Raw genomic sequence first — 4019 nt, 5'->3', positions numbered from 1 at the left:
AGTAAAGCCACCTGGTTCTAGGATTTTCTTTGTTGTGAGATTTTTCTCCTCACCTATTCAATCTCACCAGTTCAGGCTGCTGTACCAGAATACCACAGAATAAACAAACATTTATTTCTCACAGTCTGGAGGCTGAGAAGTCCAATCAAGGTGCTAGCATACCCAAGGTCTGCTGAGGCCACTCTTTCTGCTTTGCAGATGATGGTCTTCTTGTTGTATCCTCATGCCAGGGAGAATAGAGAGAGAGGACATAAGCTCTCTGGTGTCTTGTCTTATAAGGACACTAATCCTGTTCAGGAGGTTCACCCTAATAACCTAATCATCTCCCAAAGACTTCGCCTCCTATTATCATCTCATTAGGGGTCAGTATTTAGCATATGAATTTTGGGGGTACAGAAACATCAAGTCTATAGCATAAGTCTATTTGGGGTTTCTATTTATGTGCAAGTGTTTGATTTTAATTAAAACTCCTATTTGAGGGGCACCTGGGTGGCTCAGTGGGTTAAGCCTCTGCCTTCAGCTCAGGTCATGATCCCAGGGTCCTGGGATCGAGCCCCACATCTCACTCTCTGCTCAGCAGGGAGGCTGCTTCCTCCTCTCTCTCTCTGCCTGCCTCTCTGCCTACTTGTGATCTCTGTCAAATAAATAAATAAAATCTTTAAAAAATTTTTTAAAAACCCTCCTATTTGAAGGCCTTTAGTTTTGAAGGACTGGAAGGCATTCTATTACCTGTTCTTTCCATTCCTTAAAGGTTTCCATAAGTTTTGGCAAACTCACGTTATCCTCATGACTATGTTTTGGAGGGAATCCAGGTATGTCAGTAGATTCACCATCAATCCACCTCACCAGCACTTAGCATCTTTCTACAATAGGTTGAAACCAGCACATTGCAACTTATGTAAACTGATGGGGCAAGGATTTAGAAGACAGAAGTTGGCTTTTTCTAAGTGGTTGGAACCTCACATTAGCCATATAAGCTCTCAACAGTGTTGTAGTTAATATGTGTTCAATCTCATTAGCTAAAGTCTTATAAGACTGAAGCAGCAAAATACTAGTCATTTAAGGATAGAATAGTTAACAGAAATTGAATGGTCACTGGAAGATGTTTTCTGGAACCTATTTGTTCTTCATATCATGAGCTATAAAAAATCACTGTCATACCATACCTAGTAAAGCTGAATATTTCCATAACATCTGTCAAAGAGGCCTGTCCAAAAGAAGAAAAAAAAATCAATTGATGTTATCCCCACAACAGTACACATCTTCAGGTTTCTTTAAAAAAACAAAAGCAAAAACAACTTCAGGATGTGTTCTGCCAGGATGTGTTTGTGGGTTTTGTGCATTATCATCGACTCTAAAGGTACACCTAGGTGCAGAAACAGTAGGTGGTTACAGGAGTTTTACTGTGAAGCCATAGAACAAATGCTCCATAGTAACCCTCGAGCCATTTAATATATTCCTCACTAGTAATTCTAGTGTTCCCTGAAGATCTAGTATATACCAAACGGACTGTATATAGATAATGCATTTCTTTAGGGAAGGTGTCTTTCTGTAAGTATCATTGAAAAACTGTTCGGGGGCGCCTGGGTGGCTCAGTCATTAAGAGTCTGCCTTTGGCTCATGTCATGGTCCCAGGGTCCTGGGATCGAGTCCCACATCGGACTCCCTGCTTGGCAGGGAGCCTGCTTCTCCCTCTCCCTCTGTTACTCATCTGCTTGTGTTCCCTCTCTTGCTGTGTCTCTCTCTGTCAAATAAATAAATAAAATCTTTAAAAAAAAAAAAAAAGAAAGAAAATATGCTTTGGGTAATATCAATGTAGTTCATTAGTATATAAATATTCTGCTTCTGTACATCTCCATCCCTCCCTCTTTATGTCATTACGGTCACAGATTATAACTTTATACATTGTATACCATTATCATAGATTTCTAATTGTTCCGTGAACTTTCATTTTAAATCATACAGGAGGGACGCCTGGGTGGCTCAGTGGGTTGGGCCGCTGCCTTTGGCTCGGGTCATGATCTCGGGGTCCTGGGATTGAGCCCCACATCGGGCTCTCTGCTTGTTGGGGACCCTGCTTCCCCCTCTCTCTGCCTGCCTCTCTGCCTACTTGTGATCTCTCTCTCTCTGCCCAATACATAAATTTTAAAAATCTTAAATCATATAGGAAAAGGGAAGACATAAAGCAAATCAAAAGTACAATAATAATCCGTTTTAAATTTACCTGTGAAATTACCTTTACTAGTGTTCAGTATTTTCTGATTCTTTTGAGTTGCTTTCTAGTGTCCTTTCATCTCAGCCTGAAGAACTCATTTTAGCATTTCTTACAGGGTTGCTACACTGGTGAACTCCCTCGGCATTTCTGTATCTGGAAGTGTCTTAATTTCTCCAGCTTTCTTGAAGTTTTGCTAGATATAGAATTTTTGGGTGACATGTTTTATTTTAGGACTTTAAGAATGCCATTACACTGCCTTCTGGCCATTATGGTTTCTAACGTGACATCTGCTCCTAACCTGGTTAAGGATCTCCTGTACATGAGAAGTTACTTCTCTCTTGATGCTTTCAAGAGTCTCCCTTTGTCTTTGAGTTTCAGCAACTTGACTGTCATGTATCTAGTGTGAATCCCTGTAAGTTTATCTTGTTTGGAGTTTGCTGAACTTGGATGTGTCTTTCATCAGACTTGGGAAGTTTGGGGCCATTATTTTTTCAAATTTTTTTCTGCCCCTTTCTCTTTCTCTTCTCCTGGGATTCCTACAATGGATATGTTGGTGTGCTTGGTGGTGTCCTCAGCTCCTTAGACTATTCACTTTCTTCATGTTGTTTTTCTTTCTGCTCTTCTGGATAATTAATGTCTAATCTTCAAGTTCAGTGATCCTTTCTTCTACTTGCTCAATCTACTACTGAATCCCACTTATGAGTTTTTCATTTCAGTAATTATACTTTGCCTCTCCAGAATTTTTGGTTTTGGTTGCTCTTTATAACTTCTCTCTTTACTGATATTCTCATTTTGTTCAGACATCATCTTACTGATTTCCTTTAGTTCTTTGTCCATGGATTTCCTTTAGCTCATCAAACACATTTAAGACATTGATGTGTGGGCCACCTGGGTGACTCAGTGGGTTAAGCCTCTGTCTTCGACTCAGATCATGATCCTAGGGTCCTGGGATGGAGCCCCACATCAGGCTCTCTGCTCAGCAGGGAGCCTGCTTCCCCCTGTCTCCCTCTGCCTGCCTCTCTACCTACTTGTGATCTCTGTCAAATAAAGAAGTACAATCTTAAAAAAAAAAAAAAAGACTGTTGATGTAACATCTTCGACTAATAACTCTAATAATGGGCATCTCCAGGGATTATTTCTGTCAAACTCTATTTTCTGTGGATACTCATTTTTCTATCTCTTTGTTTGTCTTATAATTTTCTGTTAAGAAGTGGACATTCTGAGCATCATATTATGGTAACTCTAGAAATCTAATTCTCCCACTTATCAGGGATTGCTGGGTTTTGCTTGTTGGTAGCTGAGATGATCCTTTGTGGCTTTTTCATATGGCATTGCAAAGTGTGTATTTTTTGTTGTATGTGTTCATTGAAGTTGTCTCTATAGTCATCAAGTGACCTAACAAAGATTTCCTTAAATGTGACTCCTGAGAGAGAGAAAAAAATACATCTGTCTTTAAATTCTTTGGTGGCTGGGAGGCACTTCAGCTCATGGGAGTTGAAATAACCACCAACTTTCATGCCTGACACACACTGATCAAAAACAGCAATCAGGATGTACAGCCCTGACTTTTTGAGGACAAAGTTGTTCTTGCCCATTCTGGCTCCAACAAGCCACACCAGGACCATGGGCTGCTGACCCTGTAGCTGCCTGTTCCAGGACTAGAGGTTAAAAAATGGTATCCCCTTTCTCACCAAAGCTACAATTGACAAGATTTACCACCCTCAGCATCACGTTACCTGATTTCAAGCTTTACTACAAAGCTGTGATCACCAAGACAGCATGGTACTGGCATAAAAACAGACAC

At 40.4% G+C, this 4019-nt stretch overlaps 1 pseudogene; it reads right to left on the bottom strand.

The window, feature by feature from the left end:
* Nucleotides 1-696: 696 nt before the first annotated feature.
* LOC116597108 lies at nt 697-3810 on the bottom strand (annotated as a pseudogene).
* Between the last annotated feature and the right edge of the window lie 209 nt (nt 3811-4019).

The sequence above is a fragment of the Mustela erminea genome, chromosome 8 (assembly GCF_009829155.1).
Source record: "Mustela erminea isolate mMusErm1 chromosome 8, mMusErm1.Pri, whole genome shotgun sequence".
NCBI lineage: Eukaryota > Metazoa > Chordata > Mammalia > Carnivora > Mustelidae > Mustela > Mustela erminea.
The sequence above is the reverse complement of the archived record's forward strand: the minus strand, read 5'-3'. Positions and strand labels throughout refer to the sequence as shown.